At 44.8% G+C, this 14,712-nt stretch overlaps 1 long non-coding RNA gene and 1 other non-coding gene across 2 annotated transcripts; one reads left to right on the forward strand and one right to left on the reverse strand.

The window, feature by feature from the left end:
* Positions 1 to 1,941: 1,941 nt before the first annotated feature.
* TRNAR-UCU (transfer RNA arginine (anticodon UCU)) lies at positions 1,942 to 2,013 on the reverse strand. The gene has a single exon. It is a non-coding gene; the product is annotated as a tRNA-Arg (tRNA).
* Positions 2,014 to 12,582: 10,569 nt separating this feature from the next.
* LOC141114243 (uncharacterized) lies at positions 12,583 to 14,384 on the forward strand. Its single transcript, XR_012236891.1, has 3 exons — positions 12,583 to 13,012; positions 14,015 to 14,131; positions 14,246 to 14,384. It is a non-coding gene; the product is annotated as an uncharacterized lncRNA (long non-coding RNA).
* The last annotated feature ends 328 nt before the right edge of the window (positions 14,385 to 14,712 follow it).

Genomic DNA, 14,712 nt, shown 5'->3' on the forward strand with positions numbered 1-14,712 from the left:
CTATAAACAAAAAAAAATCTAGAAAAAAAAACAACAATATTTTTGACTTTCTGCTATAAAATATCCAATAAAAAAAATTTAAAAAATAAAATTTCTTCCTCTAAAAATGCCAATAATTGTATATCGATTGGTTGTGTCTACAAACTAAGGGAGAGATTTATGGAATTTTTATTGTTTTTCATTTTTCTTACTAGTAATGGTGGTGATCAGCGATTGTTAGCGGGACCGTGACATTGCGGCAGATAATCTGACATTAAGTGACACTTTTTGGGGACAAGTGACTCCAATACAGTTATCAGTGCTAGAAATATGCACTGTCACTGTACTAATGACAATAAGCAATTTCAGGACAGGAAAGGATCTAATACAACTGTGCAAGACTGAAGGGAGGGCTGGAGTGCTGCTTTAAGTCATGGGGTTCACTAGAGACTCATTTACTGCCCAGCAACTGTGCAGCCCAATATGTCTGTATGGGAGTGCCAAGCAACTGTGCAGCCCAATATCTCTATGGGAGTGCCGAGCAACTGTGCAGCCCAATATCTATGGGAGTGCCAGGCAACTGTGCAGCACAATACTTCTGTATAAGAATACCAAGCAACTGTGCAGTAAAATATCTCTATGGGAGTCCCGAGCAACTATGCAGCACAAAACTTCTGTATGGGAGTGCCGAGCAGCTGTGCATCACAATACTTCTGTGTGGGAGTTCTGAGCAACTGTGCATCACAATATCTCTTTATGGGAGTGCCAAGCAACTGTGCAGCACAATACTTCTGTTTAAGAATTCCAAGCAACTGCAGCCCAATAACCCTATGGAAGTGCCGAGCAACTGTGCAGCACAATACTTACTGTATGGGAGTCCAAGCAACTGTGCAGTAAAATTTCTCTATGGGAGTGCCGAGCAACTATGCAGCAAAATACGTCTGTATAGGAGTGCCGAGCAACCAATATCTATGGGAGTGCCGAGCAACTGTGCAGCCCAATATCATCTGTATGGGTGTGCCGAGCAACTGTGCAGCCCAATATCATCTGTATGGGTGTGCCGAGCAACTGTGCAGCACAATATCTCTGTATGGGAGTGCCGATCAACTGTGCAGCCGAATATCTCTGTATGGGAGTGTCGAGCAACTGTGCAGCCCAATATCTCTGTATGGGAGTGCCGAGCAACTGTGCAGCCCAATATTTCTTAATGGGAGTGCTGAGCGACTGTGCAATAAAATATCTTTGTATGGGTGTGCCGAGCAACTGTACATCCCAATATCTCTGTATGGGGGTTCTGAGCAACTGTGCAGCCCAACATCTCTGTATGGGAGTGCTGAGCAACCGTGTCTCAAAATATCTCTTATGGGAGTGCCGAGCAACTGTGCAGCACAATATATCTGTATGGGAGTGCCAAGCAACTGTGTCTCAAAATATCTCTTATGGGAGTCCCGAGCAACTGTGCAGCACAATATCTCTGTTTTTGGAGTGTCTCTGTATGTATGGATTTCATAGATTGTCACTGACATGTGGGGAACATTTCATGTCAATAGGCCCCTATGGTAGGTTCAAAGTGATCTCCGACCAGGACATAGCCAGGAAGGGATCACATGGACCCTCTGGTAGGTTCATAGTGATCTCCAACCAGGAAGGGATCACATGGACCCTCTGGTAGGTTCATAGTGATCTCCAACCAGGAAGGGATCACATGGACCCTCTGGTAGGTTCATAGTGATCTCTGAGCAGGACATAGCCAGGAAGGGATCACATGGACCCTCTGGTAGGTTCATAGTGATCTCCAACCAGGACATAGCCAGGAAGGGATCACATGGCTTCTATGGTTACAGAATTTGTTCACGCCTGGCTAAATCATTTGCACAGTACTGTAGAGATAACATTGTATATACAGATATGATGGGAAGGGGGGGTTGACACGTACCAGGTGAGGCAGCCATCTTGTAAGATGGCGTTGGCTGGGAATCGAACCCGGGTCAGCTGCTTAGAAAGCAGCAATGCTCACCACTGCACCACCAACGCGAGGTAGCATGTCATTGGAGTGTGGGAGGAAAACGGAGTACTCGGAGGAAACCCACGCAAACACAGGGAGAACATGCGGACTTCATGCAGACAATGTCCTGGTCAGAATATGAACCAAACACCCCAGTGTTGTAGAGTTATGAATCTTTCATATTCTGTCTTGTAGGGGGAGTTTGTATGAACTGTTCTCATTCCACCAACCCTACAGATGAACTGTCCATGCCTCCCCCATGTTCATGGAATTCTTCCTCTTCAATATCCTGTCCTGTAGGGGGAGACTCTATGAACGATTCTCATTCCACCCACCCTACCCACGAGCGTCCATATTTCCCCTTCATTTTCCTTGGGTTACGATATTCTTAAGTGACCTAGAGATGCAGATCCTTGTTGTAGAGTGGACTGGAGCTACAGAGTCCTTCAGCCGTTGTAGGCCTCAGTGGTCACTACGCCAATATTGGTCGTGGGGAATGGGACAAATACGTGTCCTCTGGTCTGTATAGTGTCTCTACTCCATGGATAAGCTCTCTCTTAGAGGACATGAGCTAGCCATGGGTTTGACCTGAAATGTAGACAGGACAACTCAGTTGAATGTGGAAGCCTGGCTCTTCATAGATGGTAGAGAGTCCATTCCCAGTATGGTGGATTGGGCAACAATGATGCCCTGATAGTCCATCATCATTGTCTATGATTGTCTGTGGAGCTGCTACCAGCTCCCCCTACCGTGCCCAGGTCTGCTGGCCGGTCTCCACTGTTTTGCGAGAATTTGAATGGGGACCACTTGAATGGTGCACCAGCGCTACTTCTTTGACGCTCACCTAAAAGGTATTTCCTCATTTGCAGCCATATTTGGGATGACACCTACTTTATATCTGTTACAAGTTTTCATTCACAGAGTAAAACTGAAAAAAAAAAATTAAAGTTTGCTGCTCACCTTCAAAGAGGGAACAATGAAAAAAAAAACATGGCCCCCACAAATCTGATACCAGAACCCCAACCGAGCATGCAGCCTGGCAGGCCAGGAAAGGGGGGATAAGCATGCACCCCTCTCCACTTCTTGAGCCATACTGGACCACATGTCCTCAACATGGGGAGTGGTAAGTGGGACCCGCCTCCCCCCTGACAAGGCACCTCCCCCCTGACAAGGCACCTCCCCCCCTGACAAGGCACCTCCCCATGTCAAGGGCATGTGGCCTGGTATGGACGAGGAGAAGAGGGCGGTGCATGCTCCCCCCCCCCTTTCCTGGCCTGCCAGGATGCATGCATTATTTTTTAGATTTTTCATTTTTCCCATGGGGTTCCGCCTTTAATGGTGAGCAGCAATTTTCAAGCGTGACGTGTTGGGTATCAATTTACTCGGTGTAACATTATCTTTCACAATATAAAAAATAAATAAATAAATGGGCTAACTTTACTGTTGTCTTATTTTTTAATTAAAAAAAAGTGTATTTTTTACAAAAAAAGTGCGCTTGTAAGACCGATGCGCAAATACGATGTGACAAAATGTATTGCAACGACCGCCATTTTATTCTCTAGGGCAGTGTTTCTCAACCTTTTTCCAGTCGGGGCGCCCTTAAAAAGTATTTTCAATCTTAAGGCACCCCAGTCCAAGGCTTGTTTCACGTTACTGTGTGTCACGGAACACGGACAAAATCGCGCTCGTTCCTGACACACAGACAAATGCTCTGATCTTTAGGGGTGCAATTAATTCTTAATGGTACCCCACACATTGGAAAACATGGGGTGCTTTTGGTGCAGTGCAATTTAAAAAAAAAGTTGGGGACTGAATGGGCTGCCCTACACGCAGCACGCAGCCACACAGATGTGAACCTTGTTCACATGTCAGGTTGGAGGGGCGGTAAAACCACATGGTTGAGCTATTTTTACCTGCCCAACTTCTCCCCCTTTAGCTGCAGAGGCAGCAGCTGGGGGTGTACACATGCTGTGGCTGCAGCTGGAGGGTATACCCAGGGTGAATGAGGCTGCACTACAACTACCCCGCAACTGTGTGCATTGCACGGTTGCAGTGTAGTGATGCTGCATTTACGGGCTTAAAATAGGTGGTGGGGAGGCAACATAATGCCTCTTTACTGCCTGTCAAATGCCTCTGAAAAGCGATACTTGCATGAATTGATTTTCTGAGGATCAGCAGTCCTGGCTGCTATCACAAACAAGCCCTACAAAAGCAGTTCTGATGGTACAGGAATGGGGGGGGGGGGAGGGTCAGGATTAAAAGTAACATACACATATAGACACATGCATACAGACACATGCACATACACAATACAGACACATGCACACACGCATACATACAGATACATGCACACACACACACGCATACAGATACATGCACACACACACACGCATACAGATACATGCACACACACACACACACGCATACAGATACATGCACACACACACACACACACACGCATACAGATACATGCACACACACACACGCATACAGACACATGCACACACACACGCATACAGACACATGCACACACACACACGCATACAGACACATGCACACACACACACGCATACAGACACATGCACACACACACGCATACAGACACATGCACACACACACACACACGCATACAGACACATGCACACACACACGCATACAGACACATGCACACACACACACGCATACAGACACATGCACACACACACGCATACAGACACATGCACACACACACGCATACAGACACACACGCATACAGACACATGAACACACACACACACGCATACAGACACATGCACACACACACACGCATACAGACACATGCACACACACACGCATACAGACACATGCACACACATACAGACACATGCACACACACACACGCATACAGACACATGCACACACACACGCATACAGACACATGCACACACACACGCATACAGACACACACGCATACAGACACATGAACACACACACACGCATACAGACACATGCACACACACACACGCATACAGACACATGCACACACACACGCATACAGACACATGCACACACATACAGACACATGCACACACACACACGCATACAGACACATGCACACACACACACGCATACAGACACATGCACACACACACACGCATACAGACACATGCACACACATACAGACACATGAACACACACACGCATACAGACACATGCACACACATACAGACACATGAACACACACACGCATACAGACACATGCACACACACACACGCATACAGACACATGCACACACACACACGCATACAGACACATGCACACACACACATACAGACACATGAACACACACACACGCATACAGACACATGCACACACACACGCATACAGACACATGCACACACACACGCATACAGACACATGCACACACACACGCATACAGACACATGAACACACACGCATACAGACACATAAACACACACACACGCATACAGACACATAAACACACACACACGCATACAGACACATAAACACACACACACGCATACAGACACATGAACACAGACACGCATACAGACACATGCACACACACGCATACAGACACATGCACAAACACACATGCATACAGACACATGCACACACACACGCATACAGACACATGCACACACACGCATACAGACACATGCACACACACGCATACAGACACATAAACACACACACACGCATACAGACACATAAACACACACACGCATACAGACACATAAACACACACACACGCATACAGACACATAAACACACACACACGCATACAGACACGCATACAGACACATGCACACACACGCATACAGACACGCATACAGACACATGCACACACACACGCATACAGACACATGCACACACACACGCATACAGACACATACACACACACATACAGACACCGGCACACACATACAGACACATGCGCAAACACACAGATACAGACACACACACATGTGCACACAAACACACATACAGACACACATGTTCAAACACACACATACAGACACGTGTACAGACACGCATACAGACACGTGTACACACACACACAGACAGAGAGACAGACACTCACACACACACAGACACATGTATAAATCCCTTTTAAACAAATCTAGCTTCTAGCACAGTACCTTTCCAGTTTCCTCATTCAGCCGGGTACTGCACTGTAGGGGGAAGCAGAGAGCACAGCACACTCCCCTGCACTTTACTTTCACTTTTGAGGCTGACGGAGCTTCTCACAGTGCCCATGTACAGTTCAGCAGGGGATCGGGAGATCGGGCTCATCTGACAGCCCTTCTCTCCCCTGATCCCGCGGCACACCTGAGAACCTCTGACGGCACACTGGTTGAGAAAGGCTGTTCTAGGGTGTTAGAAAAATATATATATAATGTTTGGGGGTTCTAAGTAAATTTCTAGCAAAAAAAACAAAAAACTGTTTTTAACTTGTAAACCAGAAATCTCAGAAAGAGGCTCGGTCCTTAAATGGTTAATAAAATGTAATAATTATGTATGTTTGATTCGTTTTATTTATTTTAATGTAATATTATAAGCTGAATTCTGCTCTGTAGAAGGTGAAGCGCTGGAAGAAGGGGCACAGCAGCGACTGCAACCCCGAGGAGAGGAGACACCGGGAGGCCGCATGGAGCCGGTTCTTCAGCCGGAGCTCCGGTAAGAGAGGGGGAGGGGAGAGACGATCACTATTTTTAGCATTACTATGATAATATTGTTCCCTTTTTTTTTTATATATTTTTCATATCAACACTACTATGTATTATTTTTTTTATAAATTCTTATATTATTTTTCTTATTTTTAAAATGAGGATTATTCATTTAATATTATAAATAAAATTAAAAAATAATTAAAAAAATTATGTGTGTGTATATGTATATATATATATATAATTTTTTTTTAATTATTTTTTTTATTTATTTATAATATTAAATGAATAATCCTCATTTTAAAAATAAGAAGAAAATTATAATGAGGATTTATAATATAATAGAAAATTACATAGTAGTGATGATATGAAAAAAAAAATGTTTGTGTGTTATTTTTATTAGGTAATCATAAGGGGTAAAATAATTTAGAAAAAGAGAGATCCCTCTTTATTGGGACTTTAAAGGCGACGTACGCTTGAATATTACTATAAAATCAATTTTATTAATTATACATAAAAAATATTCGATGAAACCCTCTTTTTTTGCTATAAGGTGTAAAAATAATAAACCCTGACGACCTCCTCAAGAGTAGTACAGTGTTGCTATAGTTATAAAAAAAAAAGATATTATATAATACAATAAAAAAAAAAAATATATATATATATATATATATATATATACTGTCACCAGTCAGTGTCTCTGATCGCTGCCATACAAGTTATATGACAACGCGGTACTACACTGGTGACAATATATAATAATAAAAAAAAATTTTGAGGGTTTTTTTTTTTATTTTTTATTAACCACTTTAATACCGGGCACTTACACCTCCTTCCTGCCCAGGCCAATTTTCAGCGCTGTCGCTTTTTAAATGACAATTGCGCGGTCATGCTACGCTGTACCCAAGCAGAATTTTTATAATTTTGTTCCCACAAATAGAGCTTTCTTTTGGTGGTATTTGATCAACACTGCGTTTTTTTTATTTTTTGCTAAACAAATTTAAAAAAAAAAAAAAAACTAAAATTTTGAAAAAAAAAAAAGTTTCTTTTGTTTCTGTTATAAAATTTTGTAAATAAGTTAGCTTTCTCCTTCACTGGTGGGCACTGATAAGGCGGCACTCATGGGTGGCACTCATGGGTGGCACTGATGGGCACTCATGGGTGGCACTGATGGGCCCTCATGGGTGGCACTGATGTCATTGTTAGGCATCACTGATGGCACTGGCAGGCATTGGGGATGGGCACTGATTGGCAGCTGCCTGGGCACTGATTAGCATTTCCCTGGTGGTCCAGGGTGGTGCCAATCCCTGGTGGTCCTGGCGGCGTCCTGGGTGGGCATCCGAGGGGGGCTGCGCTGATAAACAATCAGCACAGACCCCCCCCTTTAAGGAGAGCAGCCAATCGGCTCTTCCTATTTACATCGTGATCAGCCGTGATTGGATACAGGTGATCACGTGATAAAGAGGCTCCGCCAGAGGCTCTTTACCGAGAGCGGTGTGTCTGACTGACACACCGCACCACCAATCACCACGATGCGCGGTCGCTCTGGGAGGCCGTAATAAGATGTCCACCCAGGACATGAGCCATGCCGTCATTTGGCGGGCGGGATGTGGTTCAGAAATACAAAAAAAAACCCAGCAATGCTTCTTTCTAAACACCTTGGACTGTCTACTTTCAACTACTATTAAAAGGAGTCTTTTGGGGGGTATTTGTACTTTCCTGGCGTTTTTGAGTCTCAACAAAAGAGATCGGCCTTAAGTACATCAGGACTGATCGAACTCTTAAGGTGTCGGCATACCAAGACATTTTCATGTTCCCAACTTTGTGGTGTGCAGTCATGTTGGAGCAGGAAGGGGTCGTCCCCAAACTGTTCCCACAAAGTTGGGAGCATGAAATTGTCCAAAATGTCTTGGGGTGCTGACCCTTTAAGAGTTCCCTTCACTGGAACTAAGGGGCCAAACCCAACCCCTGAAAAACAACCCCCCCACCATAATCCCCCCTCCACCAAATGATTTGGACCAGTGCACAAAGCAAGGTCCATAAAGACATGGAAGAGTGAGTTTGGGGTGGAGGTACTTCACTGACCTGCACAGAGTCCTGACCTCAACCCGATAGAACACCTTTGGGATGAATTAGAGCAGAGACTGAGAGCCAGGCCTTCTCGTCCAACATCAGTGCCTGACCTCACAAATGCGCTACTGGAAGAACGGTCAAACATTCCCATAAACAGTAGAAATCTCTCCTGCGCTCGGGTGTCAAGTATCTTAGTATGTGGTGCGACCAACTTTATAAAGCAATGCCTGCCGTCTTGCATTCCCATAGACACACTCCTAAACCTTGTGGACGGTCTTCCCAGAAGAGTTGAAGCTGTTATAGCTGCAAAGGGTGGGCCAACTCAATATTGAACCCTACGGACTAATGCCCCGTACACACGGTCGGATTTTCCGATGGAAAATGTCCGATCGGAGCGTGTTGTCGGAAATTCTGACCGTGTGTGGGCTCCATTGGACATTTTCCATCGGATTTTCCGACACACAAAGTTGGAGAGCAGGAGATAAAATTTTCCGACAACAAAATCCGTTGTCAGAAATTCCGATCGTGTGTACACAAATCAGACGGACAAAGTGCCACGCATGCTCAGAATAAATAAAGAGATGAAAGCTATTGGCCACTGCCCCGTTTATAGTCCCGACGTACGTGTTTTACGTCACCGCATTTAGAACGATCGGATTTTCCGACAACTTTGTGTGACCGTGTGTAGACAAAACAAGTTTGAGCCAACATCCGTCGGAAAAAATCCTAGGATTTTGTTGTCGGAATGTCCGAACAAAGTCCGACCGTGTGTACGCCCTGTAAGAGTGGGATGTCATTAAAGTTCATGTGCGTGTAAAGGCAGGTGTCCCAATATTTTTGGTAATATAATGTGTGTATATCTCTATCATCTCTTATTTTTTTATATCATATTTTGCGGTTGGCAAGTGACTTCAAAAGTCCTTCCAATCCGGTGAAAACATCTCCAGGTTTGTGATTCCTGTGTCCTCACCTGTCATTGGTTGATGTTCATTTTTCTGCTCTCCAGGGAAGAGTGATCTGACGGTAGACGCTGTAAAGCTGCACAATGACCTGCAGTCGGGTTCCCTGTCCATACAGAAGAGGCCGGAGGAGGAGGAAATGGCCGTCACAGAAAGATCCGGGGCCACCTTCCTCAGCGGCCTCTCCGATTGCACCAACCTCACCTTCAACAAAGTCCAGAGATTCTGGGAGTCCAACTCGGCCGCTCACAAGGAGGTGGGTGACGACTCGGGTTGTAGACCTTTGAAGGATAACTTTTCATTTAATAAACAATAACTGCACCTTGTTTTGCAAACACAGAAATATGCATTTGTTTTTTTTTAGCCTGCAGAGCATTGCACCTATAATCAGTAGATGACGGGTACAATGTCCGGCTCCTGCAGACTGTCAGTACCGCTGTCTTCCCCTAGGGGAGGTAATTACTGAGAAGCAGGAAGGTTCAGTGAACTACCAGAGCGCTCATAGTTCATTCAGAACTACAAGCTGTCTGCCTCAGTGGCAAGAATGTTCCTTATGTTGGTGATCAGTGGGAAGAATGTTCCTTACATTGGTGATCAGTGAGAAGAATGCTCCTTACATTGGTGATCAGTGGGAAGAATGTTCCTTACATTGGTGATCAGTGGGAAGAATGTTCCTTACATTGGTGATCAGTGGGAAGAATGTTCCTTACATTGGTGATCAGTGGGAAGAATGTTCCTTACATTGGTGATCAGTGGGAAGAATGTTCCTTACATTGGTGGTCAGTGAGAAGAATGTTCCTTACATTGGTGGTCAGTGAGAAGAATGTTCCTTACATTGGTGGTCAGTGAGAAGAATGTTCCTTACATTGGTGATCAGTGGGAAGAATGTTCCTTACATTGGTGATCAGTGGGAAGAATGCTCCTTACATTGGTGGTCAGTGAGAAGAATGTTCCTTACATTGGTGATCAGTGGGAAGAATGCTCCTTACATTGGTGGTCAGTGAGAAGAATGTTCCTTACATTGGTGGTCAGTGAGAAGAATGTTCCTTACATTGGTGATCAGTGAGAAGAATGTTCCTTACATTGGTGGTCAGTGAGAAGAATGTTCCTTACATTGGTGGTCAGTGAGAAGAATGTTCCTTACATTGGTGATCAGTGGGAAGAATGCTCCTTACATTGGTGGTCAGTGAGAAGAATGTTCCTTACATTGGTGGTCAGTGAGAAGAATGTTCCTTACATTGGTGATCAGTGAGAAGAATGTTCCTTACATTGGTGGTCAGTGAGAAGAATGTTCCTTACATTGGTGATCAGTGGAGAAGAATACTCCTTACATTGGTGATCAGTGAGAAGAATACTCCTTACATTGGTGATCAGTGGAGAAGTCGTTATCTATTGTTTGCTCCAATGTAGTGTTATAACTGTTGCATTCATTTGTGTCTATAGGACTTCTATCACCGATACAAAGTATAGATCTGAGACTTAATTGATTATGTCTTTTTAGATCTGTGCGGTTCTGGCTGCAGTAACAGAAGTGATCCGCTCTCAGTGAGGGAAGGAGACAGAAACGGAATACTTTGCTGCTCTGGTGAGTGATTTCTCTGCATGGTTGCCATTGTCTTCATTTTTCAAATGTGCTGCACTATAATGCAATAAAACGGGCGTCTCTAAATGGTGGTCCACGGTCCGGGTCCTGACCAAGTCAATGTCCCATCCGGACCCACCGCAGTTGCGGCATTTAGGATCATCTTTTTCCCCTCAGCCACCGCTAGCTCTGTTGTCTTTGCAGAGCTGACATTGGAAGAGCAGCACAGCGATGGACAGAGGCTGGCCCAGTTCATGCACAAATGTCTATTCAAGTCACACCCAAAATCGGCAAAAGCAACGCATGTACTACTGTTTCAAATTGGTGTGGCACCGCAAAGTCGGCGTCGCACCAATTTGACCGGTGCCACCGTCAAATCGCATGCGAAGTCGCTCCCATGTGAACGGGGGCTTAAAGTGGTAGTGAACTCCCATTGGACACTTCTACCTACAGGTAAGCTTATAATAAAGAGTCCTTGTAACTACGGGGAACATCTCCTAAATGTGCGCCGTACAGGAGATATTCAATGTCCCTGCAGCCGGTGACGTCACACTGAAGGGGCAGCATACTCGTGCCGTTACCTTCAGAGATCTGTGCCGTGGCCGAGACTCCAGCGCGCATGGAAGGGAGTGATGTCATCGCAGCTTGGCCGTTCAAGCAGCCGGAGCCCCGTGAACCCGGAAGGAAGACCGGGTGAAGATGGAAGCCCTGTCAGCGTTGACAGCGCGCCACTGGAGGGCTTCGTTCTTAGGTAACGTTTTCATAATGTGCCAGTAGGTGAAGCCTACTAGCACATTATGACATTACCTTGCAGGGAGAAGATTTTTTTAAATTTTTGTTTTAAAGTGGAGTTCCTTCCGCTCGCCCCTTTTAAAAAAAAAATAAAAAAATAAAAATTAAAGTCAGCAGCACCACATACTGTAGCTGCTGATTTTTAGGCTGCATTGACACCTGAGCGTTTCAAAGTTGCGCGTTTTTTACCGCGCATTTTGCCTCGTTTTTGCCGCGGTTTTGTTCAGGTCACCAATGTAAAAGGCAGAAAAACACCTGTAATCTGTCCCAAAGAAGCTCATGTTATTTTTTGAGATTAGGGTGTTTTTCAGGCGTTTTGCTTCAGGTGACAAAACACTTAAATGTGAACAGGTGCCATTGAAATGAATGGTTGTTGGGCGTTTTTCAGGCGTTTTATGAGCTGAAAACGCTCAGGTGTGAATGCAGCCTTAACGTTCGAAAACTTGCCTGTCCTGGAGTCCAGCGATGTCGGCACCTCAGCCGATGGACAGGTGCTGCCGCCACCGTTGCGGGTAAAGGAGCCTGGCAGTGTAGCCTTTCGGGCTTCACCGCCGGGTCCCCTACTGCGCATGCGCGCTGCACTCTCTCACTGGCAGAAGGAGGAGGGGGCCGAGCTCTTGACGTAACTTGCCGGTCACCCAGGAGTGGGGACAGGGTACCTATAATAAAAAAAAAAAAAAAAGAAAAAAAAAGGTACCTGCTCCCCCCTCCCCCTGAAAATGTGGAATGTGGCACCGGAGAGGGGGATGGAATTAGGTAAGCAGAAGTTCCACTTTTACAACTTTGTTGTAACGGGTTACGGGTTATTGGTCCTTCATCTTCCAGTAACTGATGATGTGTTTTAGGGTTCCGGGTCCTGTGCTGATTAAGAAATTCTCGGACACGTCTAAGGCCTTCATGGATATTATGTCCTCACAGGCCACCAGCGGCAGCACCTCCGCTCTTAGATGGGTAAGTCGTGTTCATTTTGTATTATCCTGTGTTTTAGATTTTCATGTTTCTGTAATATTAGAGAATGGCTCCCTTGAGTGAAACCCCGTATGGGTAGGTCCTACCCCTTTTTGGCCACCAGAGGGCGCGCACCGCTGGGGGACCGAATGCATGTGGGCGGCGGGCACGATCACCGCCGGCACGCGCTATCGCGTGCACGAGCGCCAGCACGGGGATTCGTGTGTGTAAACGCACAAATCAAATCCTTGTGCTGTCAGAGGAGAGGAGCCATATTGTTCCTACTAAGTAGGAAAAACGATATGTCTCCTCTCCTTGTCACATCCCCACACAGTTAGAACACACCGAGGGAACACATTTTTAACCCCTTCCCTGCCAGTGACATTTACACCGTAATCAGTGCATTTTTTATAGCACTGATCGCTGTATAAATGTAAATGGTCCCAAAAAAAGTGTCAAAAGCGTCCGATCTGTCCGCCGCAATGTCGTAGGCTTGCTAAAAATTGCAGATCACCGCCATATTTCTACTAAAAAAAAATAAAATGAAATAATAAATGCCATAAATCTTTCCCATAGTTTGTAGACGCTATAACTTTTGCGCAAACCAATCAATATACGCTTATTGCGATATTTTTGATAAAAAAAAAAAAAAAAAATCCTATGCATTTAGGTGAAAAAACACCTGGCAGTCATCGGGGCCTCTCTGTGCAAAACGAGCTGCACAGTGGAGGCAAGTATGACATGTTTGTAAAGGAGGAGTTTTTTGTTTTTTCGTTTTTTTTAACTAACAATCACTTTAATTGATGCTTTTTGCTTTTTTGCACATGTAGCACCTTGCACTTTCATATATTGTGTTTAGTAGATTCATACATATTTTTAGAGTGTGGGAGCAAAGATTGCAGTACAACGGTGATAGCGATGTCTTTTTTCATATACTTTTGTATGTCTTTCTGCAATCTCATTATTACATCGTCTTCTTTTTTTATTTATTTTTTTTTTTTTCAGATCGTTTCATGTTTGTCAGTGTTGCTTCGGAAACAGGACCTGTCTGCATGGAGTTATCCCTCCACTCTGCAGGTGTACCATGGCTTACTGAGCTTCACTGTCCATGCAAAGCCAAAAGTACGTTGTAGACCAGGAAAAACGAGAGACCTTTAGAAAAGGAAGTCTTCAGAGGTCTGTGGGTACTTTTTTAATATGATCTGATCCTCCGTGTGTGTGTGATTTTTGTTCTAGGTGCGGAAGGCCGCTCAGCTTGGCGTGTGCTCTATCCTGAAGGGCAGCGATTTCATGTTTACAGACTCCGCCCCCGCTCACCATCCTGCTGCCCAGTCCACCGCTAAGTTTTGTGTCCAGGAGATCGAGAAATCGGGAGGTGAGAGTTGTATTTGTGGGAAGGAACAGAACACTGGGGGAAGGGTAGAGTAGGAGCTGAGTATAGAAGGAAGAGTGCAGAGTCAGTGGGAGGAATAATGCCTCAAAACCTCAATCTCAAATATCAAGACTGAAAATTGTTTAAAAATTAAGAGTATTAGAGTTTTGCTACAATAAACTGTAAAGCAACTTTCGAAAATGTTGGTGACCTTTACCCACTTCTTGATCACTATACGTATATTAGGGATCAATTGATTTTCGGTAAGGCCGATATCAGCATTTTCTGAAAAATCAGTATTGGTCGCAAGCTAGACCGATATTGCTTTAAG

Source organism: Aquarana catesbeiana, linkage group LG12 (genome assembly GCF_042186555.1).
Source record: "Aquarana catesbeiana isolate 2022-GZ linkage group LG12, ASM4218655v1, whole genome shotgun sequence".
Taxonomy (NCBI): Eukaryota; Metazoa; Chordata; class Amphibia; order Anura; family Ranidae; genus Aquarana; species Aquarana catesbeiana.